Source organism: Mustela lutreola, chromosome 7 (assembly GCF_030435805.1).
Source record: "Mustela lutreola isolate mMusLut2 chromosome 7, mMusLut2.pri, whole genome shotgun sequence".
Taxonomy (NCBI): Eukaryota; Metazoa; Chordata; class Mammalia; order Carnivora; family Mustelidae; genus Mustela; species Mustela lutreola.
This window is the reverse complement of record NC_081296.1, coordinates 51,414,254-51,441,343: the sequence shown is the minus strand read 5'-3', so window position 1 is coordinate 51,441,343 and position 27,090 is coordinate 51,414,254. Positions and strand designations below refer to the sequence as shown.

Genomic DNA, 27,090 nt, shown 5'->3' with positions numbered 1-27,090 from the left:
GATCTCAGGATGGAGATCAAGCCCGGAGTTGGACTCCACTCACATGGAGTCTTCTTAAAAGCAAAAATTAAATAACAGTGCACTTTAAATTGAAGCGCCTTCATTTCTCAGTCTGCAGTCCCTTTCCACAGTGTTTTGTTTTATTTTTTAAAGATTTTATCTATTTGTCAGAGGGAGAGAGAGCGTGCATAAGCAAGGGGAACAGCAGGCAGAGGGAGAAGCAGACTTTTGCTGAAGAAGGAGCCCCGTGCGGGACTCCTTCCAAACCCTGGGATCATGACCTGAGCTGAAGGGAGCTACTTAATGACCAAGCCACCAGGTGTCCCTAAATGTAAGCACCTTCTTTTTTTTTTTTTTTTTTTTTAAGATTTTATTTTTTCATTTGAAAGACACAGAGAGCACACAAGTAGGGTTGAGGCAGTGGGAGAGAGAAAAGCAGGCTCTCCACTGAACAGGAAGCCTGATGTGGTCCTGATCCCAGAACCTGGAGATCATGACTTGAGCCAAAGGCAGACGTCTAACCATCTGAGCCACCCAGGCACCGCTGTAAACACCTTCTAATTGAAAGATCAATTATTATTAATCTCTCCAGTCAGCATAGCCCAGGATGAGAAGGGAACTGGATAATATTGCAAAAACATATGTATACAATAGGAATTTCAGTGGCTTCTAGAAATTTACCATAAGCAGCATAAAATTCAGTTATTAGTAAGTGCTTTAAACTCTACAAAAGAGAAAACAATATGTGCATTTATTGAAGTGACCATTGTTTGAAAGGTTTTTCTCAGATTTGTAGTGTGTATAGTGTAGTCTACGGCCATACCACCCTGAACGCGCCCGATCTCGTCTGTAGTGTGTATAGTGTAGATTGATTAAAAAAATTAAAATAATAATGTATATATATTTTCTTTTAAGTTTTTAATTCCAGTTAACATACAGTGTTATATTAGTTTCAGGTGTGCAATATAATAATTCATGACTTCCATACATATAACTTATATAAAGTTTAATTAGCTTCATATGTCTGAAGAGAATTAAAATTGGGGCATAAAATAGAAAGTAGTTGTAATTTTAAAATTAACATCAACATCAGTAGCATGACTCATCTTTTTTTTTTTTTTTTTTTTTTAAAGATTTTATTTATTTATTTGACAGAGAGAAATCACAAGTAGATGGAGAGGCAGGCAGAGAGAGAGAGAGAGAGAGAGAGGGAAGCAGGCTCCCCGCCGAGCAGAGAGCCCGATGCGGGACTCGATCCCAGGACCCTGAGATCATGACCTGAGCCGAAGGCAGCGGCTTAACGCACTGAGCCACCCAGGCGCCCAGCATGACTCATCTTAATTAGACTTAAACTATTAGCAATACTTACAGAATTTTTTTTTTAGACATTTAATTTATTTATTTGAGAGAGTACAAGCTGGGGAGAGATACAGAGGGAATGGGATAAGCAGACTCCCTCCTAAGAAGGGAACTGGATTGAGGCTCCTGGGATCATGACCTGAGCCAAAAGCAGATGCTTAACCAACTGAATCACCCAGGTGTCCCTACTTGCAGAATTCTTTTGTATAAAATTCTGTAAAACAAATGAAAATGGAATGAATTTCTGCTTTTAAATCATTCATGATGATAATATAGAACTAAATCTAAGAATAATAAGTTTTTATATTCATTTTATAAATTTATTATTTTTTTATTTTTTAAAAAGATTTTATTTTTATTGATTTATTTATTTGACAGAGAGAGAGAGAGATTGAGATCACAAGTAGGCAGAGAGGAGGCAGAGAGGGGAGAAGCAGGCTTACCACCAAGCAGAGAGCCCAATGCGGGGCTCGCTCCCAGGACCCTGAGACCATAATCTAAGCCTAAGGCAGAGGCTTAACCCACTGAGTCACCCAGGCACCCCTCATTTTATAAATGTAAAATGATACAGTTATATGTAACCTATTCTGTCAGATTATCAACTAATAGTGTTTGCTTTTTTTTTAAGATTATTTATTTATTTATTTGACAGAGATCACAAGCAGGCAGAGAGGCAGGCAGAGAGAGAGAGAGGAGGAAGCAGGCTCCCCACTAAGCAGAGAGCCCGATGCGGGGCTCGATCCCAGGACCCTGGAATCGTGACCCGAGCCGAAGGCAGAGGCTTTAACCTATTGAGCCACCCAGGCGCCTCTATATTTTGAATTATTAAAGAATATTATTATTTTTTAAAAAGATTTTATTTATTTATTTGACACACAGATATCACAAGTAGGCAGAGAGGCAGGCAGAGAGAGAGGAGGAAGTAGGTGCCCCACCACGCAGAGAGCCCGATGCGGGGCTCGATCCCAGGACCCCAAGATCATGACCTGAGTTGAAGGCAACTGAACCACCCAGGTGCCCCAAAGAATATTATTTTTAAAGAGTTGAAATTATATTTTTGCTACACTTAAACAGAGTTTTTTGGTAAGATTATTCAGGTTTCTAAATGGCTTTTCTGAGAGTATAAAGTCTTTTTTTTTTTTTTTTTTTGGTATAAACTCTTTAGTGTATACATAAGCTTTTAGCCGTGTTTCCCTGGATCATCATTTTTAATCATCTTTTAGGCCTTAAAATTGAGGCTGTATTATTTTGCTTTGGTAAAGCTATCAGAAGCTCCCATTTCCCCCCTATATTCTTTTTTTTTTTTTTAAAGATTTTATTTATTTATTTGACAGAGAGAGATTACAATTAGGCGGAGAGGCAGGCAGAGATAGAGAGGAGGAAGCAGGCTCCCTGCTGAGCAGAGAGCCCGATGCGGGACTCGATCCCAGGACCCTGAGATCATGACCTGAGCCGAAGGCAGCAGCTCAACCCACTGAGCCACCCAGGCGCCCCCCCGCCTATATTCTGATAGAACTTTATTACTAAATTAAATTTACTTTGGGATATGAGGTAGGATACTAGCTGTTAGAGGAAAAATATCTGCCTAAATAGTAGGCAATATTAGAGACCACTGGGGCACTTTTCTCAGTGACCTTTTCCACTCAAAGTATGTGGCCCTTACGGGGATCTTTGCAGTTGTCAGTTTTGGAATTTGCTTGTCAGGAAATCTAAAAATGACTAAATGTTTCTTTACTGTTGCATCTCTTGAATGATATCAAAAAAATTTAGGAAAGATTGGGAAGATTTATATAAGCATATGCTGGAAACATACAAGGAACAAAGTACAGTTAATTTTACTGGTTTTGCCAATTTGGTAGTAAAGAGTTACTGTGGAAATGTTTAAAAAATGCCAAGTAGTGCTTTATTCAAACCAAATGAATAGTCTTCCAGAGCTTGTTGCTTTTTTAAAAGTATATTGCTTTCTGAAGATACGATTTGGTCTCTATTAAGGATAAATAATCACTGTAACTGTATAAAGAAAAAAAAGGTTGATATCACAGACAGATTTTAATATCATCAGTCTTCGTAGAAATTGCTTTTCAGTGGCTTTAGATAAAGAAGTGGATTTTCATGAAAGAACTTCAGAATTTGTGGCATGATAGTTTTTCTCTTTTTAACCTCTAAGTTATCTGTACTCATTTCTGCCTAATTAGAAACTTTGAGAAGCTGGAGGTTAAAAAAATGAAATTACTTCAGAATTACCATTTTAAGTTTTGTGGATTACTTATTTGGAGAGCTAAATTGGATCTTGACATTATTGGGATTATGTTCAAGATGGACTCAGGAAAAAAATCAGATGCCATCTGTTTCAGATTCCTTATTCCCTCACCCCTTCATGTTTTATGGCTTTGAATTCATCAGATTATTTTTTAAAAATAAAGATCCTCAGTAGATTTAGATTATGTAATTTCAGCTGTATCAGTGAACATGTAACTAAAAGAACTTGGATTTTTATATTACACAAAAAGATCACAGACAACGGCTAAAAGTAAGTCATTTCAAACTATATGAACATTAGGTAGTCATCTTTGTCATCATTCACTTAAACCATTTTTGTCAACACTTGTTGCTGGAAGTTGCTTAAAAAATGGATTATGGAGATACAGAATAAATCTTTTATTCTCTCATGTTATATCTAGAAGAGAAGCTTTTGCTGAGGATTTTTTGTATTTAGCGGTAAGTCCACTTAAATTTAATCTTTCAGTAGGGAGTTTTGCCTTACCATATGCCATTTGCTATTATTTTCATCTAAATGGCACCATATAGTTCATAGGCCACATACTTGGATTTTTTCAGTCCGGATCTTCATAAATCCTGAGGATAGGCTTTTGGGTTTACTGAGCTGGAAAAGACCATTATTTATTCGGGTTACAGTAGTTGGCACCTGGCATAGACTAGAAACACCCAGGCATCTTTGAGAAACCATAAAATACTACTAGCATGGTCTCTTAGAAATGGACTGGAGAGAGAGCAATCTGGATAGAAGAGTGCCATGCTTTGTCTGCAGCAGAAATGTTCTGATATTATAGGAAGACTAATGGCCTGCCCCGATACTCCCGTAGTCTCTTCCTCACCAGAAACTCCAAGTGGGCAGTGTAGTTGTGGCAAGGGCTAGGGTATCAGGGATGGGAATTGTTCTTCAATAATTGCTCACCCATCACAATGGAGGCAAAGACATACTGGGGAAAGGGATATTCTCTTGGATTTTGCCTTGGCCAGAGAAGCTGAGTGAAAAGGTAGCCTTTGCCTTTGCCACCAAAGACAACTTGGTGCAACACCTCTGGGTGCTGGGTAAGCCTGTCAAAATGCTATAGTTTCTTCATTAAAATGACATATAAAATTTCCAAGGAATAATATAGCATTGGATGCACACTGATTTTTGTAGTTTACATTTTCTAACGTAGAAAAAGGGGTGTTGAGGGCTTATGGGCCTCTAAATGAAAGTACTGTACATGACGTTTTCCTTGTGTTTTATACATATATATATATATACACACACACACACACACACACATACATACATATATATATACACATACACACATACATATATATATGTACTGATACATATTGTCTGCTGGCATTAATGAGTGGTGTGAAAATATTTTTTAAGTTTTGGGTGTGTGTGTGTGTGTGTGTGTGTGTGTGTCTGTATGTATATGTAATGTCCATGGTAATCATCAGATTTCATTTTAGTTCTTCAGGCTAAATTGCTAACCATAGCTGTGGTCAAGCAGTTCTTAGCTGGAATTTTTTCCTCCATTTCTTAGATGTTACTCTCTCATGTAGGTGGTAGTGAGCAAGGGTATGACTAATGCTAGGAAAAAGGCAAGGGGTTTAAAGTTAATTTTTAAAAAAATTTAAATAGATTTATTTATTTATTTTTTTTTTAAAGTTTATTTATTTATTTGACAGAGAGAGATCACAAGTAGACAGAGAGGCAGGTAGAGAGAGAGAGGAGGAAGCAGGCTCCCTGGAGAGCAAAGAGCCCGATATGAGGCTCGATCCCAGAACCCTGAGATCACGACCTGAGCCAAAGGCAGAGGCTTAACCCACTGAGCCACCCAGGTGCCCCAAAAATTTAAATAGATTTAAATTTGATTTTATTTAAAGTTAATTTCTTTCACTGTTCTCAAATTTCTGTAGCCTAAAGTAATAATATATCCTATCCAAAGATATTTGTTTTGTTTTTTTTGAAAGATTTTTTTTTTTTTTTTTTTTTTTTTTTTTTTTAAAGATTTTATTTATTTATTTGACAGAGAGAAATTACAAGTACACTGAGAGGCAGGCAGAGAGAGAGAGAAGGAAGCAGGCTCCCTGCTGAGCAGAGAGCCCGATGCGGGACTCGATCCCAGGACCCTGAGATCATGACCTGAGCCGAAGGCAGCGGCTTTACCCACTGAGCCACCCAGGCGCCCCTGAAAGATTTTTTTATTTACTTTATTTGACAGATAGAGATCACAAGTAGGCAGAGAGGCAGGCAGAGAGAGAGAGGAGGAAGCAGGCTCCCTGCCGAGCAGAGAGCCTGATGTGGGGCTCGATCCCAGGATTCTGGGATCATGACCTGAGCTGAAGGCAGAGGCTTTAACCCACTGAGCCACCCACTGAGCCACCAGCCCCCCCCCCCTCGGGTTTTTTTTTTTTTAATTAAGACTTTTTTTTTTTTTAACATTTTAAAATTTACAGAATAGTTGAGCAGGTAGAATTCCATATTTCCATATCCACAAAACTACATTCCATCCATTTCCCCAATTATTAACATCTTGTGTTAGTGTGATACATTCATTACAATTAATGTGTAATATTGATACATTATTATTAACTGTAACACACTATTTCTTATTAAGGTTTACTCTTTGTGTTGTATGTATTTAAGGTTTATCCATGTCTTTTTGTGGCTTGATAGCTCCTATAGGTAAATGCCTAGGAGCTTGATTGGTGGATTGTATGGTAAACATATATTTAATTTTATAGGAAACTGCCAAACTGTCTTCCAAAGTGGTTTTATCATTTTGCCTTCCCTTCAGCAATGAATGAGTATTCCTATTGCTCTACATCCTTGCCAGAATTGGTATGATCAGTTTTTTGTACTTTAGCCATTCTAATATGTGGTGTTTTTTTTTTTTTAAGATTATTTATTTATTTATTTATTTGGCGGAGAAATCACAAGTAGGCAAAAGTAGGCGGCAGAGAGGCAGGCAGAGAGAGAGAGGGAGAAGCAGGCTCCCTGCTGAGCAGAGAGCCTGATGTTTGGCTCAATCCTAGACTCTGGGATCATGACCTGAGCTGAAGGCGAGGCTTAACCCACTGAGCCACCCAGGTGCCCTTTCTAATATGTGTTTTAATTTGCAGTTTCCTAATGACATAAAATGTTGAGCACCATGCCTATTGGCCATCTACATATCTTCTTTGGTGAGGTGTCTGTTCACTCTTCTGTCTGTTAAATTGGGTTGTTTGTTTTCTTATTGTTGAGTTTTAAGTGTTCCTTGTTTAATTTGGATACATATTTTTATCAGATACAGTTTTTTGCAAATATTTTTATAGATGTCGTTTTTTTGCAAATTTTTTTCCCAATCTGTGGTTTGCCTCTTTATTCTCTTGTCTTTCATAGTATAAAAGTTTTAAATGCTAATGAAGTCCATCTTATCAAGTTTTTCTTTCATTGAGTATGCTTTTGGTATCGCATCTAAAAACTCATTGCCAAACTCAAGGTTATATACATTTGTTCTGTGTGATTTTCAAGAGTTTTTATAATTTTACATTTTACACTAAGTTCCCAGGTCCATTTTTATTTATTTATTTATTTATTTATTTATTTATTTAAGATTTTATTTTTATTTGTCAGAGAGAGAGACGGAGAGAGAGTGAGCATAGGCAGACAGAGTGGTAGGCAGAGACAGAGGGAGAAGCAGGCTCCCTGCCGAGCAAGGAGCTCGATGTGGGACTCGATCCCAGGATGCTGGGATCATGACCTGAGCCGAAGGCAGCGGCCTAACCAACTGAGCCACCCAGGTGCCCCCCAGGTCCATTTTTAAAAAAAGATCCATTTTGAGGGCACCTGGGTGGCTCAGTTGGTTAAGTTACTGCCTTTGGCTTAGGTCGTGATCCTAGGGTTCTGGAATTGAGTCCCACGTCAGGCTCCCTGCTTCTCCCTCTGTCTCTGTTGCTCCCCTTGCTTGTGCTCTCCTGTTCTCTGTCTCCATCAAATAAATAAATAAAATCTTAAAGAAAAAACAAAAAGATCCACTTTGAGCTAATTTTTGTGAAAGGTTTAAGGACCGTGTGTCTATTGATATTTTTGCACAAGAGTGTTCATTTGTGGGCGCCTGGGTGGCTCAGTGGGTTAAGCCGCTGCCTTCGGCTCAGGTCATGATCTCAGGGTCCTGGGATCGAGTCCCGCATCGGGCTCTCTGCTCAGCAGGAAGCCTGCTTCCCTCTCTCTCTGCCTGCCTCTCCATCTACTTGTGATTTCTCTCTGTCAAATAAATAAATAAAATCTTAAAAAAAAAATAGTGTTCATTTGTTTTATAAAAATGTTTCTACTCAGAAAATGTTAATGTGGTATTTTTAAGAAAGACTTTTTCTAAAGATTTTATTTTTAGGTAATCTCTGTACCCAGTGTGGGTCTCCAGCTTACAACCCCGAGATCAAGAGTTGCATGCTCTATTGACAGAGCCAGCCAGGTGCCCCCTAAAAAGATTTTGTTTTATTTTTTAAGGATTTTCTTATTTATTTAAGAGAGAGAGCACGTACATGTGTGAGCAAGGCTAGGGGCAGAGGGAGGGAGAGAGAGAGAGCATCCTTAAGCAGACTCCCTGCTGAACACAGAGGCCTACTTGGGGCTCCATTCCATGACCCTGAGATCATGACCTGAGCCGAAACCAAGAGTCTGACGCTTAACCGACAGCCACCTAGGTGCCCCCAAAGACTATTGTTTAAGGGCAGTTTTAGGTTCACAACAAAATTGAAAGGAACAAAACAGATTTCCCGTAAACTTTGTGTACTATACATGTATGGCCTCCCCCATCCTCTTCACCAGAGTGGTACATTTGTTACAGTTGATGAATAAATTGACACATTTAATGAACTCTATTGACACATCATAATCACCAGAAGTCCATAGTAGCTTAGGATTCATTCTTTGTTTTATACAATCTATGGGTTTGTAAAAGTGTATACTATCCATCATTTAATATACAGAGTGCTTTCAATTTCCTAGAAATCTTCTGTGCTCTGCCAGTTCAAGCTTCCCTTTTGCCTCCAGCCCCGGGGTGCATTTTTTTTAAAGAAATAAAAATGAATAAAATAATGTGGGAGTGGTTTTGAAAAGAGATTTTCCTTATATTGTCAGATGTAATTAGAAGCATTGTTCAGAGTCTGAATTTCCCTTTCAAAAAGATTATGTTAGATATTAGGCGTTAATCGACAGGTGCTTAATTCTTTGAGATATGTAATTGGGTATTAAGAAGTGTGATCCTGGCCATATGGCAGTTGTATGTGATAACAGGGCTTGAGGGAGATCTAAATTCAGAATTTTTGAACTATTACTAAAGTTAAAGTCCTTTGCCACTTGCCTTTTATTGTTGTGCAGGGTATTATGTAGATTTCTTGATGCCCTTTCTGGTTTTTGCTTCTTTCTGTTACACTGGTTGAAGACTATCCAGATGCTTGAGCAGGCAAAGATCGTGGTTGCCTGATTATTTCTAGTTTGCATTCAGAGGGAATAGCTGTTCTAAATCTAATAAAATGCTTTCCTGAGACACTCTTTCTTATATAGCCTAAGTAGTAATTGTTAGCTAGAATCTACTTTTATTTGGTTTTATTAACTATCCTTTCCTGCACTTCTAGGGCACCTTCCATTTTTCTAGAACATCTTAACCTTAATTGTTATTTTGACCTCTAAATATTCTGGCCATCTAAGGTATGATGCAAAAACTGTTTAGTAACCCCATGTTTGATGGGTTTTATTTGCTTTTTCACCTAGTTAATTAACAATAGACACAAGGAATGATCTGTTTGTGTGAAAGCATTTAGGTTTTCCAGAGATAGATGCTTTCCAAATCTATCAGTGTGTAAGCTTACTTTCTCTTTAATGGGATTCATCTGGTTAATGCTTGTGTTTCTTGAGTTCCATAGATTATGGAATCATAAAGCTAAAAGAAAACATAGAGATAGTCTATGTAGACCCTTTGGTTTTACAACTGAGATTACTGAAGTGTAGAGAGGCTAAGTGATGAGCTCAAGATGGAATAGCAAATGAGTGAGACTGGAACCCAGATCTCCTGACTCCCAGTCCAGTCCTACTTCTCTTATAAGAACTCATTCATTTTAGCTTATGGAGAAATTATAATTTTATAAGAGGTACATTTTCCAGAAAATTTAAGTGGACTATTAAACTGTAGTTACATGGGATGCCTGGGTGGCTCAGTGGGTTAAGCCTCTGCCTTCAGCTCAGGTCATGATCTCAGGGTCCTGGGATCAAGCCCCACATCGGGCTCTCTGCTGAGCCTCTTCCTCCTCTCTCTCTGTCTACCTACTCATGATCTCTCTCTGTCAAAATAAAATAAATAAAAATTAAAAACTACAGTTACAGCAGTAAACCAAATTTTTGGTTGAATTCCTAATTTCTGAAATGTCGAGGGAGTTAGTGTGTATTTCTTAAAGTGCCAGGTGTCACTTGGTCTTTAGTTACAAGCAAATTTGTCATTTTTCACATTCTGGATAGAAACTGGCTAATTAAAAAATAATGAAGATATTATAGCCTATATTTTGTAAGCACACATTCCACTGCATTAAAATGAATCTTAACATATTTTTTTTGCACAGTGGAAATAATCTGTTAATATTTAATGTCGGAAAGCAACAGTAGAATTCTGCTTTATGTGGTGGTGTATTTATAAAACTGGAATGGAGTGTTACGTAAAACTAAAAGTACGGATTAATTTAATATGCATCTGGTGAATTCAGGGCTTGAAGGATGCACATCTGTTGAGAAAACAAATCATAGAACTATTCAGAGCTTCAGCATCTTTAAATATGTGTGCTTTGATTCTCTTTAACTGTTTTGAAACAGTCTTTAATGGATTTCGACAAGGCTATTTGCTCTAAGGAAGCAACTGTGAAGTGATTTATGATGCTTTTAATCATTTTACTATTCCCCACAGCATTTTGATAATTAGTATTTTTCTTTTAAATTTAGTTATTGGGGATGGAAGGAGTTAAATAATCACCATAACAAAATAAGCTTGTTGTAGAACTGTATTTAAAAAAAAAAAAAAGAAGAAGAAGAACCATAGTTTCCTGGTTTGGATAAATTAGAAATACTTTAATATTCTGACTTCTAACTTAAATCCATTATCAATGAAGAAATAACCACAGAGTTCCTAACAGTGTATTCATCATGCTAGGGCTGTAGAAATACAGAAATTGAAGATAAGATTATTTATCAAGTTGGAGAAACAAGACTTAAAATGGTAGGGTGAGAGTAGTACAATCCAATAAGTAAATGAGTGCAAACTTGTTAATATAATCTGGGAATACTGTAGGAATTTTGAGGGGAGAACATTCAGTTCATAGTCCTGATGGGCAGGAGATTGAAGGTAAAGTAGTGGATCTCAGCTCTGGCAGCTCTTTAGAATCCTTTGGGGGAAACTTTTCCCAGGATCATTTGAATCAGAATCTTGGGAAGGTGCCTCCATAGTTTGTGAAAAAGCTTTTCCATTGTAGTGTGCAGGGAGTGCTGGGAACCACAAGCTTAAGAGAGGAAGGATTTGAGTAAGCAAGGAAGTGTTTGCAGGCAGCTAAGGTAAGCAGTGAGGGAGACCTGGGCATAGCCCGTGAAAAGACTAATCCAATCAAAGCTGTGTGTGCCACTTAGAGAGTAGACAAAAATAAACTTAAGGAGGCAGAATGGGGCCATACAAGAGTACTACTTCTCAGAGTGTGGTTCCTCAAGCAGTGTTAGCATCACCTGGACATTTATTATAAATGCAGATTTTGAGGCCTGCTGTAGATCTGCTGAATTGGAAACTAAGGGTGGGGTCCACCAATCTGTTTGAACAAACACTTCAGATGATTCTGATGTACACTGAAGTTTGAGAAACAGCTGTTAATAGAGGATAATGAATGTCAGGTGGAGGAAGTTAGATTTGATGTTGACATTAAGTAGAGACCCATAAAAGTTTTTTAAGCTGGGGAGTTAACAGCATGCATTTGTATGTCTGGTAAATGCAGATGAAGGTAAATCTGATGGTGATGTGCAGAGTCCTTTGGACTCCTAAAAGATAGGAATGAAGAAAGCCAGTTGAGGCACAGACATAATCTAATGGATATAATCAAGCAGCCATGAGGGTTTCTTCTAGGAAATTATTAGTGAAAACACAGAATAGTAATAATAGTGGTGGTAGTTTGAATATTTATGAAATGGTCAGTATGCTAAATGCTTTGGCCATATTATCTCACTTTTTTTCTCATAATAAGCTCCTGAAGTGTGGCCATTACTACACTTCTACAGATTGAGCAATGAGGCCAAGAATGGAAACTACTTCTGAAGTTCATGTTGCTAATAAGGCATACACACAGGATGTCAAGTTCAAGTATCTCTACCTCTAAAGCCTCCTATTTTTTATTTTTTTTAAAAAGATTTTATTTATTTATTTGACAGAGAGAGAAATCACAAGTAGGCAGAGCCCAGGCAGAGGGACAGGAAGAAGCAGGCTCCCCGCTGAGCAGAGAGCCTGATACAGGGCTCCATCCCAGAACCCTGGGATCATGACCTGAGCCAAATGCAGAGGCTTAACCCACTGAGCCACCCAGGTGCCCCTAAAGCCTCTTTTTAAACAAACAGCTAGTAATATCTGGAGACCAAGAAATAAATAAAACTGACTCAAAAAAATTTTTAATCCTAGGTGACATATAGCAAGGGGAAGTCACTGTCAGAAGAGAAATAGTGCTCACAGTAGGTAACAGGGCAAGTCAGACTGTTGGGTCCCCAGTGTTGGGTACAAGACCACTTGAATCTATTTTTTAAAAGTGATTGTGAAAGATAACTAATGGAAATTTTTGTATTGTGATTTTTAGATACAAAATTTGAAGTAACTTGTGGTAGCTGAGTTTTCAGGTTTTGTTTGACCTTTTTGTTCATGGTGACTAAATTAGAAGAGCCACCTCATCTAGCTTTTAAAAATATCTTTTATTAGATTTCAGAGTATATAAGTCCATGAATAATATATGCTTGGGAAGCTTTGTATAATACTGCTTTTCTCTCTCTAAAGAAATACTGTGATTTAGAAAATGTCAAGAGCATATTTTCTTTTTTAAAGATTTTATTTATTATTTATTTGAGAGAGAGAGAGAAAGAATGAGCACACAGGCAGAGGGAGAAGGAGAAGCAGATTCCCCGCTGAGTAGGAAGCCTGATGCAGGGCTTGATCCCAGGACTCTGAGATCTGACCTGAGTCAAAGGCAGCTGCTTAACCCACTGAGCCACCCAGACACCCCTGTTAGGAGCACCTTAATCTTAAAATGGTGTGGGAGTTTTGTTTTGTTTTTTTTGTTGTTTTTTAAATTCAAGTTGGTTAACATAGAGTGTAGTATTCAGTTCAGGAGTTGAGTTTAGTGATTCATCACCTATGTGAAACACTCAGTGCTCATCCCAACAAGTGCCCTTATTAATCCCTACCCCCCATCCACCTCCCCTCCAGCAACCCTCAGTTTGTCTTCTGAACTCTAGTCTCTAATGGTTGGCTTCCTTTTTGTTTGTCTTTTTCCTTCCCTCCCCTGTGTTCATCTGTTTTGTTTCTTAAATTCCACATATGGGTGAAATCATGGTGTTTGTCTTTCTCTGACATATTTCGCTTAGCATCATACACTGTGGTTCCATCCATGTTGTTGTAGTTGCAAGATTTCATTCTTTTTGTTGACTGAGTAATTTTTCATTTACACACACGCGTGCAGGCGCTCGCTCTCTCTCTCTATCTCTATCTCTCCACATCTTCTTTATCCATTTTATCCATTCATCTGTTGAAGGACATTTGAGTTCTCTCCATAATTTGGCTGTTGTTGATAATGCTGCTATAAACATTAGGGTGCATATACCCCTTCAAATCAGCATTTAATCTTAAAAAGGTTTAAGAAAAACTTCAACGTTGGAACTCTTGGCTGGCTCAGTCAGAAGAGCATGCGACTCTTGATCTTGAGGTCATGAATTTGAGCCCCACATTGCGTGTAGAGATTACTAAAAAAAAAAAAAAATAAACTTAGAAAAATATTTCAGTGTTATTTTGTTTTGGTTTGGAAGTAGTAAGTAGTAGAGTAGCATGACCTGTTTGGATAATTGTTTTCATAAGACATTATCAGTTCCAGCACCCTCTTATTTTACATACTGAGGTAAAATTCACATGGCATAAAATTAAGTATTTTGAAGTGTATAATTTGTGGCATTTGGTATGTTCATGATATTTTGCAAGTATAACCTTTATCTAGTTCCAAAACATTTCATCATCCCCAAAGGAAAAACCCCAAATCTATTAAGCAGTTCCTCCTTGTTCCTCTTTCTCCATAGCCCCTGGAGAACACTAATCTGTCGTTCTGTCTCTCTGGATTTATCTTTTCTGGGTATATCATATCATATAAGTGAAATTACGTAACATGTGATATTTTATATAACATGTGATGTTTTGTGTCTGTTACTTTCACTTAGGATGTTTTCTAGGTCCATTCATGTTGTAGTATGTACCAGTACTTCATTTTTATTTATTATTATTATTTTTAAAACAAAGTCTCTTTTTTTTAAGATTTTATTTATTTGACAGAGATCACAAGTAGGCAGAGAAGCAGGCAAAGAGAGATGGGAAGGCAGGCTCCCTGCTGAGCAGAGAGCCCGATGTGGGGCTCCATCCCAGGACCCCGGGATCATGACCTGAGCCTAAGGCAGATGCTTTAACCCACTGAGCCACCCAGGTGCCCCTCATTTTAATTTTTATTTTATTTTTTTTTAATTTTTTAAAATATTTTATTTATTTATTTGACAGACAGAGATCACAAGTTGGCAGAGAGGCAAACAGAGGGAGAGGAGGAAGCAGGCTCCCTGCTGAGCAGAAAGCCCGATGCAGGGTTCGATCCCAGGACCCTGGGATCATGACCTGAGCCGAAGGCAGAGGCTTTAACCCACTGAGCCACCAGGCGCCCCTCCTCATTTTTATTATTATTTTTTTAATTTATTTTTTATTTATTTATTTTTTAAAAAAGATTTTATTTATTTTATTTGACAGAGATTACAAGTAGGCAGAGAGGCAGGCAGAGAGAGAGAGAGAGAGGAGGAAGCAGGCTCCCTGCTGAGCAGAGAGCCCGATGCGGGACTCGATCCCAGGACCCTGAGATCATGACCTGAGCCGAAGGCAGCGGCTTAACCCACTGAGCCACCCAGGCGCCCCTCTCATTTTTATTTTTAAGGCTGAAAAATATTCTACAGTATGGATATACCACATTTGTGTGTTTATCAGTTCATAGTGTTTTTGGTTGTTTTCATCTTTTGATTATTATAAATAGTGCTTCTATAAACCTTCATATATAAGTTTTTGTTCAGATACAGGTTTTCAGTTCTTTTGGGTATGTAGCTAGTAATGGAATTGCTGGGCCATGTGGTAATTTTATATTTTACTTTTTTTTTCTTTGTTAAGTTTATTTCTAATTTATTTTTGTAGTCTCTATGCCAAGCATGAGACTTGAACTCATGACCCTGAGATCAAGAGTTGCATGCTCTACAGACTGAGGCAACCAGGCCCCCTATATTTTACTTTTTAAGTAAAATGCACCGTTTTATTTATTTATTAAGATTTTATTTTATTTATTTAGGGAGAGCTCGTATGCATGAGTACATGAGGGGCAGAGGGAAATGGAGAGAGAGAATCTGAATCAGACTCACCGCTGATCATGAAACCCAAGGCGGGTCTTGATTCCATGACCCTGAGACTATGACCCAACCTGAAATCAAGAGTTGAACACCCAGCTGACTGAGCCACCAGCAGTGTTCAAAGGTTTTAATTTTTTCTACATTCTCACCAACAGCTGTTATTTTGTACCTGTTTTGTTTTGTTTTTTAATTACAGCCACCCTAGAGGGTATAAGGAGTAACTCCTGAGATTTTGATTTGCATTTCCCTAATAGCTAGTGATGTTGAACATCTTTTCTTGTGCTTTATTGGCCATTTGCATATACTTTGTTGGTGAAGTGTCTGTTCAAGTTCTTTGCCCATTTTTCTTTAAATTTGATAGAAAGTTTTCACTGTATTTGTTTATAATTGGTCAGATTTCACATTTTAAGTGTATGTCCATTAAATGTAGCTCACCTCAAGGTGCCATATTTCCAAGTGATTAACATGATTCCACAGATTAACATGGTTCCTTTTCTTCCATACTTTTTTTTTTTTTTTTTAATTTAAATTCAAGTTAGTTAACATAGTATAGTATTGGTTTTAGGAGTAGAATTTAGTGATTCATCACTTACATATAATACCCAGTGCTCATCCCATTCACATAGAGTGAAATCATATGGTATGTGTCTTTGAGTAACTTTTTTGACTCAGCATCATACATTCTAGTTCTATCCATGTTGTTAAAAATGGGCAAATGGCAAGAGTTCATTCTTTTTTTTTTTAAGATTTTATTTATTTATTTGACAGAGAGATCACAAGTCGGCGGAGAGTCAGGCAGAGAGAGAGAGAGAGAAGCAGGCTCCCGCTGAGCAAAGAGCCCGATGCGGGGCTCGATTCCAGGACACTGAGATCATGACCTGAGCCGAAGGCAGCGGCTTAATCCACTGAGCCACCCAGGCGCCCCAAGAGTTCATTCTTTTTGATGGCTGAGTAATATTCCGTGTGTGTTTGTGCGCGCACGCACACGCACACACATACGCACATATATATATACACTTAAAATGTGAAACCTGACCAATTATAAAAACTTTCTATCAAAAGGAAAAATGGGCAAAGAACTTGAATAGATATTTCACCAAAAAAAGATATTCAAATGTCCAATAAAGCACAAAAGATGCTCAACGTCACTAATTATTAGGGAAATGCAAATCCAGGACTGTGTGTGTGTGTGTGTGTATGTGTGTGTATGTGTGTATACACACACATACACCATGTCTTCTTTATCTTTTCATCAGTTGATGGACATTTGGACTTTTTCCATAATTCGACTATTGTTGATGGCTGCTATGAACACTGAGGTACATGTGTCCCTTCAAATCAACATTTTTATATCCTTTGGATAAAAACCTAGTATTACATTTGCTGGCTCATAGGGTTGTTCTGTCTTTAGCTTTTTGAGGAACGTCCGTACTGTTGTCCACAGTGACTGCATCAGTTTGCATTTCTACCAACAATGCAAGAGAATTCTTTTTCTGCATCTTCACAAACACCTATTTTCTGTGTTGTTAATTTTAGCCATTCTGTCAGGTGTGAGGTGGTAGGTATCTCACCATAGTTTTGATTTGTATTTCCCTGATGATGAATGATGTTGAGCATCTTTACATGTGTCTGTTGGCCATCTGGATGTCTTTTTTGGAAACCTTTATTTGCTTTTTTTAAAAAAAAAAAGTTTTGACAGGGTACCTAGCTGGTTCAGTCAGTGGAACATGTAACTCTTATCTTGGGGTTGTAAGTTCAAGCTCCATGTTAGCTGGAGGTTACTTAAAAATAAAATCTTGGGGCACGTAGGTGGCACAGTTGGTTAAATGTCTGACTCTTGGTTTAGGCTCAGGTTACGATCTCAGGGTTGTGTGATCAAGCCTCACATTGGGCTCCATCCTCAGGCTGGAGTCTGCTTGGGTTTCTCTTTCCATTTCCCTTTCTCCCTCCCTGCTTGTTCATTTACTCTCTCTCAAATAAATTAATCTTAAAAAAAAATTTTTTTTAAATTAAAAATTTGTGGCATATGTACATAGAGAATATTCCATTTTAACCATCTTAAAATGTACAATTCTGTGCCTTCAAGTACATTCACATGGTTTTGTGACACATCACCGCTATCACCAGACTATTTCATTTTCCCCAACTAAATGCTATTGAACATTTATCTCTGTACAAATATCTGAATTCCTGCTTTCACTTCTTTGGACATAAACTCAGAAGTAGAGCTGCTGGGTTATGTGGTGATTCTGTGTTTAACTCTTTTGAGGAAGCAAACGTGGTTTTTACAGCTGATGTATCATTTCACATTCCCAGCAACAGTACACAGGATTCTAATTTCTCCACATCCTGGCCAACAGTTATTTTCTTTCTTTTTTTTTTTTCCCCCTTTTATTTTTTAGTATAGCCTTGCTATTAGGTATGAAGTGGTGTCTTGTGGTTTTGGTTTGCATTTCCTTAGTGATTAGTGATGCTGAGCATCACTTTGTGTGCTTTTTGGTCATCTGTGTATCTTCTAAGAGTGTGATACTTTTAGCTCTTATATGTTTGGTCTTTGATCTATTTTGAGTTGTACATTGTGAGGTTAAGGGCCAGCTCCATTCTTTTGCAAGTGGGTATCCAGTTGTCCCAGTATTATTTGTCCTTTCTTTCCCCAGTGAATGCTCTTGGCGTTCTTGTTGAAAATCAGTTCCTTATAGATGTATGGGCTTATTTCTGGACTCTTATTCTCTTGATCTGTATATCTATCTTTTTTTTTTTTTTTTTTAAGATTTTACGTATTTGTCAGAGAGAGAGGGAGAGAGAGTGAGCACAGGCAGACAGAATGGCAGACAGAGGCAGAGGGAGAAGCAGGCTCCCTGCCGAGCAAGGAGCCTGTTGTGGGACTCGATCCCAGGACGCTGGGATCATGACCTGAGCCGAAGGCAGCTGCTTAACCAACTGAGCCACCCAAGCGTGCCTCTGTATATCTATCTTAATGCCAGTACCACATTGTTCTGATTATTAAGCTTTGTGGTAGTTTTAAAATCATAAAGTATAAGCTCTCCAATTTTATTTTTCAAGATTTTCCAAGGTTGTATTTTGGCTGTTTGTTGTCCCTTACAACTGTGTATGAATTTTAAAATGTTTTTAGGGCGCCTGGGTGGCTCAGTGGGTTGAGCTGCTGCCTTCGGCTCAGGTCATGATCTCAGGGTCCTGGGATCGAGTCCCGCATCGGGCTCTCTGCTCGGCAGGGAGCCTGCTTCCTCCTCTCTCTCTCTCTCTGCCTGCCTCTCTGCCTACTTGTGATAGCTCTCTGTCAAATAAATAAATAAAATCTTTAAAAAAAATGTTTTTAGTGGTTGCCCTGTGGTTTACATTATACATTTATAACTAAGTCCACATCCAAGTAATACTAGATTGCTTCATGATTCATGCAGGTATCTAAAATCAGGATTCCCATTTCCTCGTTCCTGTTTCTCATAACATTTTTTTTTTTTTTTAAAGATTTTATTTATTTATTTGACAGACAGAGATCACAAGTAGGCAGAGAGACAGGCAGAGAGCGGGGAAACAGGCTCCCCGCTGAGCAGAGAGCCCGATGCGGGGCTTGATCCCAGGACCCTGGGATCATGACCTGAGCTGAAGGCAGAGGCTTTAACCCACTGAGCCACCCAGGCGCCCCTCATAACATTTTTTTTTTCCTCATAACATTTTTGTGACTTAATTATCCAAACTATAGTTACCAAATAAATTGTTGCTATTGTTATTTTGGACCAATACTTACGTATTAGATCTGTTAAGAAAAAGAAAAAAAAAATCATTTTACCATCACTTATTCCTTCTCAAATGGTCTTCTTTCTGTTGATCCAAGGTTTTGATCTATGTCATCTTCCTTCTGAAGAACTTTTTTTTATATTTCTTGCAAGGCAGGTCTACTGATGACAAATCCCTCTATTGTTGTTTGGGAAAGCTTTTATTTCTCCTCCACTGTTGAAGGATAATTACACTGATAGAGAATTCTAGGTTGGTTTTTTGCATCACTTGATTTTTTTACATTTATTTTTTATTTATGTATTTAATTAATTAATTTCACTTTTTTAAAGTTTTTTTTTTTTAAGATTTTATTTATTTACTTGACAGAGATCACAAGCAAGAAGAGAGGCAGGCAGAGAGAGAGGAGGGGAAGCAGGCTCCCCGATGAGCAGGGAGCCTGATGCGGGGCTCGATCCCAGGACTCCGGGATCATGATCTGAGCCGAAGGCAGAGGTTTTAACCCTCTGAGCCACCCAGGCACCCCTTAAAGTTTTTTTAAAAAATTTATTTATTTGACAGACAGAGATCACAAGTAGGCAGAGAGGCAGGCAGAGAGAGAGGAGGAAGCAGGTTCACCGCTGAGCAGAGAGCCTGATGCGGGGCTCCATCCCAGGACCCGGGGATCATGACCTGAGCCAAAGGCAGAGGCTTTAACCCACTGAGCCATTCAGGTGCCCCTAATTTCACATTTTTAATTATTAGTGTATAATGTATTATTTTTTTCAGGGGTACAGCTCTGTGATTCATCAGTCTTAACAATTCACAGTGCTCACCACAGCACATACCCTCCCCAGTGCCCATTACCCAGCCACCCCATCCCTCCCACCCCGCCTCCCACTCCAGTAACCTTCAGTTTGTTTCTTGAGATTAAGAGTCTCTTACAGTTTGTCTCCCTCTCTGGTTTCTTCTTATTTCATTTTTTCCTCTCTTTTCCTATGATCCTCTGCCTTATATTTCAAATTCCACATATCAGTGAGATCATATGATAATTGTCTTTCTCTGACTGACTTATTTCGCTTAGCATAGTACCCTCTAGTTCCATCCACATTGTTGCAAATGGTAAGATTTCATTTTTTTGATGGCCACATAATATTCCATCATATATATATATATATACCACTTCTTCTTTACCCATTCATCTGTCAGTGTATATCTGGGCTCTTTCCATATTTTGGCTATTGTGCTTTCACCACTTTAAATATTTCATCCTATTCTCCCCTTGTGTGTATGGTTGGTGAGAAGAAATAATGTCTCCAGCGATGAGCTTATGGTCCTAGGCTTTTGCTTTTTTTTTTTTTTTTTTAATTTTATTTATTTATTTGACAGACAGATCAGAAGTAGGCAGAGAGCAGGTAGAGAGAGAGAGGAGGAAACAGGTTCCCCGCTGAGCAGTGAGCCAGATGCAAGGCTCGATCCCAGGACCCTGGGATCATGACCTGAGCCCAAGAAAGAGGCTTTAACCCCCTGAGCCACCGAGGCGCCCCAGGCTGTTGCTTTTAATAAACTTTGATTCTCCCTTTCCTCTTTTCCTCTCTGGTTCTCAGGACAATGGTTTACCCAGTGACCTCAGTTCTCTGGTGAATCTAAGAAAAGGTTTTGTTTTTCACTTTTTTTTTTTTTAAAGATTTTGTTTGTTTGTTTGTTTGTTTATTTGACAGGCAGAAATTACAAGTAGGCAGAGAGGCAGGCAGAGAGAGGGGAGGAAGCAGGCTCCCTACTGAGCAGAGAGCCCGATGCGGGCCTTGATCCCAGGACCTTGGGATCATGACCGGAGCCGAAGGCAGAGGCTTTAACCTACTGAGCCACCCAAGCGCCCCTTCACTTTTCCTCTTATAAGGAACAGGAACCATGATTGCATGATCTCTGCATGTCAGAGTAGAATCTGGCAATCTGTACATGAATTTTAGGAACAGATTTTCCATTTCTGTAAAAACCATTGGGATTTTGACAGGGATTGCTTTGAATCTGTAGGTTGCTTTGAGCTGTACTATCATAATAATATTAAGTTTTCCAAACTATGGACAACAGGATATCTTTCCATTTATTTTGGTATTCTTTATTTTCTTTCAGCGTTTTTCCTCTAGTTTTCAGTGTACAATGCTTACACCTTTTTATTTTTTTTTATTTTATTTTTTTTAAATTTTATTTATTTATTTGACAGACAGAGATCACAAGTAGGCAGAGAGGCAGGCAGAGAGAGAGAGAGAGAGAGAGAGGGAAGCAGGCTTCCTGTGGAGCAGGGAGCCCGATGCGGGGCTCGATCCCAGGACCCTGAGATCATGACCTGAGCCGAAGTCAGCAGCCCAAACCACTGAGCCACCCAGGCGCCCCTGCTTACACCTTTTTAGATAAATTTATTCCTAACTATATTATTTTCTTGATGCTATAATAACTGGAATTGTTTTCTTTATTTCATTTTCAAATTATTCATTTTTGGTATATAATAATACAACTGATTTTTGTGCTGAATTTATTACTGCTAACAATTTTTGTGTATATATTCTTTAGGTTTTCTTTCTTTTTTTTTTTTTTTTAATTTTATTTACTTGACAGAGAGAGATCGCAAGTAGACAAGAGAGGCAGGCAGAGAAAGAAGAGGAAGCAGGCTCCCTGCTGAGCAGAGAGCCTGATGTGGGGCTCAATCCCAGGACCCTGGGATCATGACCTGAGCCAAAGGCAGAGGCTTTAACCCGCTGAGCCACCCAGGTGCCCCTTCTTTAGGTTTTCTCTTTTTTTTTTTTTTTAAAGATTTTATTTATTCACTTGAGAAAGAGACAGTGAGAGAGAGCATGAACGAGGAGGTCAGAGAGAGAAGCAGACTCCCCATGGAGCTGGGAGTCCGATGCAGGACTCGATCCCGGGACTCCAGGATTATGACCTGAGCCGAAGGCATTCGTCCAACCAACTGAGCCACCCAGGCGTCCCTCTTTAGGTTTTCTTATATAGGATCCTGTCCTCTGTGGATAGAGATAATTTTATTCTTCTGGCCAACTTGGGATGGCTTTTTCTTTCCCTTAAACATTTATTTATTTGTTTGTTTGTTTGTTTGTTTATATGCCTGCCTGCCTGCCTGCCTTATTGTCCTGGCTAGAACTTCTAGTACATTGTGTAATAGGGGTGGCAAATGAGAGCATTCTGGTCTTCCTTATCTCGGGGAAAGCTTTTCATCTTTTGCTGTTCAGTATACCAACTGGGGAATTTTCATAGAAACATTTTATTATGTTGAAGTTCTTTTCTTTTCTTTTTTTTTAAGATTTCATTTATTGGGCGCCTGAGTGGCTCAGTGAGTTAAGCCTCTGCCTTTGGCTCAGGTCATGATCTCAGGGTCCTGGGATCGAGTCCCACATCGGTCTCTCTGCTTGGCAGGGAGCCTGCTTCCTCCTCTCTCTCTCTGCCTGCCTCTCTGCCTACTTATGATCTTGCTCTGTCAAATAAATAAATAAAATCTTTTAAAAAAAAGATTCCATTTATTTATTTGACAGAGATTACAAGTAGGCAGAGAGGCAGGCAGAGAGAAGGAGAAGCAGGCTCCCTGCTGAGCAGAGAGCCTGGTGCAGGGCTTGATCCCAGGACCCTGGGAACAGGACCTGAGCTGAAGGCAGAACCTTTAAGGCAGAGGCTTTAACCCACTGAGCCACCCAGGCTCCCCGAAGAATTTCTTTTCTATTTCTAGTTTGAGTGTTTTTATCATGATAGAATTTTATCAAATGGATTTTTCTTAAAGATTTATTTATTTGAGTGAGGAGAGTATGAGCACAACCAGAGGGAGGGGTAGAGGGAGAGAGAATCTCGAGCAGATTCCCTGCTGAGCACAGAGTTGGATGTGGGGCTCAATCTCACAACCATGATACCATGACCTGAGCCAAAATCAAAGGTTGGACTCTTAAGAGACTGAGCCACCCAGGCACCCTGCTTTTTTTTTTTTTTTTGGCATCAACACTGATGATCATATGGTTTTTCTCCTTCATTCTGTTAATGGGTGTATTATATTCATTGATTTTTATAGTTGACCCACCTGGAATAAAGCTGTTTGTCATAATGTGTAATCCTCTTAATACGTTGTTGGATTACCTTCACTAGTATTTTATTGAGGATTTTTACAATTATATTGGTCTGTAATTTTCTTGGGATGTTTTTATCTGGCTTTGGTTATCAAGGAAATCCTGGCTTCACAGAATGAGTTAGGAAGTATTCTGTTCTGGATTTTGGGAGAGTTTGAGAAGGATTGTTAATTATTTTTTTGATATTTGGTAGAATTTATCAGTGAATTCATGTAGTCCTGGACTTTTCTGGGTGGGAAGTTTGGTGATTTAGTCTTTATTTGTTGCAGGTCTGTTCAGATTTCTATTTCTTTTGGAATGAGTTTTGTTACTTCGTGTGTTTATAGGACCATGTCCATTTCATTTACATTATCTGATTTGTTGGTGTGCAATTACTGGTAGTTTCCTTTTATAACCCCTCTGTTTTTAAGGTCTGTAGCCTTGTCACTACTTTCATCTATGAAGTTAGTACTTTGGGTCTTTTTTTTGATAGTCAGTCTGATTAAAAGTTTGCCAGTTTTGTTGATCTTTTCAAAGAAATAGCTTTTGGTTTTGTTTGATTCTGTTGTTTATTTTCTTTTTTACCTCCACTTGAATCTTTATTATGTCTTTTCTTTTGTTAGCTTTGGATTTAACTTATTCTTTTTCTAGTTCTTTTAGGTGTAAACTTCAGAGTATCAATTCGGGATCTTGTTTAATGTAGCATTTTTATGTAAAAATTGACCTCTTCACAGTGCTTTCACTATATGTCATAAGTTTCAGTATGTTGTGTTTTTGTTTTAATTTGTCTCAGGTTATTTTCTAATTTTTCTTGTAATTTTCTTTTTTTTTCCTTTTTTTTGGGTGATCTCTGAACCATTTCTTGTTTAAGATTATGTTGTTAAGTTTTTACTGTTTATGGATTTTCCAATTTTTCTTCTGTTAATTGATACCAGTGTCATTCTGTTATCATAAATGATACTTTGTATGCTTTCAGTCTTTTAAAATTTATTGAGAATTGTTTTGTGTTATAATGTATTATCTCTCCTGGAGAATGTTCCATGTACACTGGAGAAAAATATGTATTCTGCTTTGTTGAGTGGAGTGTCTATATATGTCTATGAGGGCTATAGTTCATAGTATTGTGCAAATACTCTATATCCTTATTTATCTTCTCTCTGATTGTTCTATCCATTGTTGAAAGTGGAGTGTGAAAGTCTCTAATTGTTATGGTAGAATTGTCAGTATCTCCCTTCAGTTCTGTCAGTTTTTGCTTCCTATATTTTGTGACTCTTTATTTTTTTATTTTTTTATTTTTTAAAGATTTTATTTATTTACTTGAGAGAGCATTAACGAGGAGAAGGTCAGAGAGAGAAGCAGACTCCCCATGGAGCTGGGAGCCTGATGCGGGACTCGATCCCAGGACTCCAGAATCATGACCTGAGCTGAAGGCAGTCGTCCAACCAACTGAGCCACCCAGGCGTCCCATATTTTGTGACTCTTATTAGACATGTTTGTAATTGTGAGGTCTGTTTTCATCCTTTTACTTTTAACCGTTGTGTCTTTTGATATAAATTGAGGGTTGTGTAAATAACGTTTAGTTGGGATTGTTCTCCATTATGCCAGTCTCTACCTTTTATTTTTTTATTTTAATTATTATTATTTTTTAAAGATTTTATTTATTTATTTGACAGTCAGAGATCACAAGTAGGCTGAGAGGCAGGTAGAGAGAGAGAGGAGGGAGCAGGCTCCCTGCTGAGCAGAGAGCCCGACTCGGGGCTCGAACGCAGGACCCTGGGATCATGACCCAAGCCGAAGGCAGAGGCTTTAACCCACTGAGCCACCCAGGCACCCCAGTCTCTACCTTTTAATGGGAGAATTTAACCTATTTACATTTAAAGTAACTGAAAAGGAAGGAGTTGTTTCTGGTATTTAGGACTCGTTTCTGCTATTTAGCTATTTGTTTTCTGTTTTATATATATATTTATTGTTTCTCAGATCCTTTATCATTGCCTTCATTTCCAGTTAGTTTTGTACTGCTTTGTTCTCCTCTTTTTTGTAAAGGTTTTCCTTAATATTACTCTGGGGATTACAGTTAACATCTCAATCTTAGGACAGTCAAGTTTGAACTTGAATATCAACTTAGTTGCAGCAGGTATACAGACCCATTGCTCCTGTATAGCTCTGCTCCCTCCCCATTTTGTTATTGTTAGAATTACACCTTATACATTGTGTTGTCTTTATACATGTGTTCCTGTTAAAGAGGTGTTTAGTTACAAATGCATATTATTAGTTTAGGCATTTTTCTTTCAAATCATTGAAGCCAAAACAGAGTTAAAAACCACTGATGCTGGGCACCTGGGTGGCTCAGTAGATTAAGCGGCTGCCTTCAGCTCAGGTCATGATCCTAGGGTCCTGGGAGCAAGTCCCACATTGGGCTTCCTGCTCAGTGAGAAGTCTGCTTCTCCTTCTCCCTCTGCCTGCTGCTCTGCCTGTTTGTGTGCATGTGCTGTCTCTCTCTCTCTCTGTCTCTGTCAAATACATAAAATCTTTTAAAAACCTTTGATGCAATAATACTGGTTTGTATATATATTTATATAGCTTTCTCTTATTCTTTATTTCTTTATATGATTTTAAAGGTACTATCGAGTATCCTTTCATTTTGGCCCAAAGAACCCTCTATTAAATTTCTTGTAAAGTGGCTCTTCTTTTTTGTTGTTGGGGGTTTTTTTGTTGTTGTTATTTTCAAGATTTTATTTATTTATTTGACAGAGAGACAGATAGCAAGAGAGGGAACACAAGCAGGGGGAGTGGGAGAGGAAAAAGCAGGCCTCCGGCTGAGCAGGGAGCCCAATGCAGGCTGATCCCAGGACCCTGGGATCATGACCTGAGTTGGAGGCAGATGTTTAATGACTGAGCCACCCAGGCGCCCCTAGAGTAGTTCTTGTGATGAAAGCTTTACCTTTTGTTTTTCTGGGAGCATCTTTAATTTTTTTTCATTTTTGAAGAAAAGTTTTGCTGGATATAGATTTTTTGGTTAACTGTTACTTTCAACACTTGAAAATAAGTTATCGCACTGCTTTATGGCCTCCATGATTTCTTTTTTTATATAAGATTTTATTTATTTATTTGACAGAGAGGTAGAGAGCACAAGTAGGCAGAGTAGCAGACAGAGGGAGAGGGAGAAGTAGACTTCCTGACAAGAAGGGATTCCATGTGGGGCTTGATCCCCAGAACCCGTGGATTATGACCTGAGCCAAAGGCAGACACCTAACTGACTGAGCCACCCAGGTGTACCTCAGTTACTATACTTTGAGGTCCTTAATTTCAATTTGATTTTCTTTTTACCCTCCCCCTCAATTTGATTTTTTTAAAAAATAATTTACATTTCTTTCCTGATGTTTCTTCTTGGTGAGATACTTTTTTCTTGTTTTCCTTTCGTTCTTTCTGGTTTCCTTTGCCTGGGTTTCCTCAGGGACATTATCTTTCTTTCTTTTAAAAAACATTTTATTTATTTATTTGACAGAGAGCGAGACCACAAGTAGGCAGAGAGGCAGGGAGAGAAGTGGGGGAAGCAGGCTCCCTGCTGAGCAGAGAGCCCGATGTGGGACTTGATCCCATGACCCTGAGATCATGACCTGAGCGTAAGGCAGAGGCTTAACCCACTGAACCTCCTAGGGGCCCCATCAGGGACATTTTCTGTATTAATTTCTTTATTCCTGTAAATGAGCCAGATTGGTTTTTCTTTGCATGCCTCATAATTTTTTTGTTGAGAACTATACATTTTGAATATTATTGTGGAGTACCTCTAGACATCAGATATCTTCCTTGTCACTGCTCATTGTGGGTTGTTACTGTTTGTTTTTTGTTTTGGGTCTTTTCTAAACTATTTTTGTAAAGTATATATTCTTAGTCATGTGTGATCCTTGGAATCTATGTTTCATTATCTTAGTATTCAACTAG

General features: G+C 38.5%; 1 protein-coding gene across 13 annotated transcripts in view; it reads left to right on the top strand.

Moving 5' to 3' along the window:
* Positions 1-27,090, top strand: part of CSNK1G1 (casein kinase 1 gamma 1) — a 198,186-nt gene that overhangs the window by 1,537 nt on the left and 169,559 nt on the right. The window contains exon 1 of one of the 13 annotated variants that reach the window (XM_059180772.1): positions 4,612-4,692. The exons of 11 other annotated variants lie outside the window; for them this stretch is intronic. The gene's annotated coding sequence lies outside the window, so the exon portion shown is untranslated. Of the gene's footprint in view, positions 1-4,611; positions 4,693-27,090 lie in introns of those variants that run through there. One more of the 13 variants, XM_059180771.1, reaches the window with a different exon arrangement.